The 404-nt window shown below is 47.3% G+C and overlaps 1 long non-coding RNA gene across 1 annotated transcript; it reads left to right on the forward strand.

Moving 5' to 3' along the window:
• On the forward strand, nucleotides 1-404 carry LOC118325340. The gene is made up of 3 exons (XR_004796606.1): nucleotides 1-46; nucleotides 134-252; nucleotides 370-404. It is a non-coding gene; the product is annotated as an uncharacterized LOC118325340 (long non-coding RNA).

The raw sequence follows: 404 nt of genomic DNA on the forward strand, positions 1-404 counted from the left end.
AGAGCTCACCCACATCATGATCGGCCTGGAGAGCTGCTCCTTCCTGGTGGGTGTCTGCAGTGCCTGGCTTGTCTTGGAGAGTCTCCAACCAGGTGCCTGTTACATGTTAACCGTGTTTGTTTTGCCTTTACAGGAAGACGACTTCATCCCATTTGCAGTGCTCAACATGATGATGGGTGGAGGTGGCTCCTTCTCTGCAGGAGGACCTGGGAAAGGCATGTTCACCCGCCTGTACCTCAACGTGCTCAACAGGTGAACGTCTTGCAAAACTCAATTCTGTATTGTTTCAGATCAGTATAAGTCACTAAAATAACCCCATTCAAAATGCTGTTTTACTAATTGTCTTATGGTTTTTCCTTTCTGTTACAGGCATCATTGGATGTACAATGCCACCTCCTATCACC

This window comes from Morone saxatilis, unplaced genomic scaffold (genome assembly GCF_004916995.1).
Source record: "Morone saxatilis isolate NCDOM2014 unplaced genomic scaffold, NCSU_SB_2.0 Contig16, whole genome shotgun sequence".
In the NCBI taxonomy this organism is placed as follows: Eukaryota; Metazoa; Chordata; class Actinopteri; family Moronidae; genus Morone; species Morone saxatilis.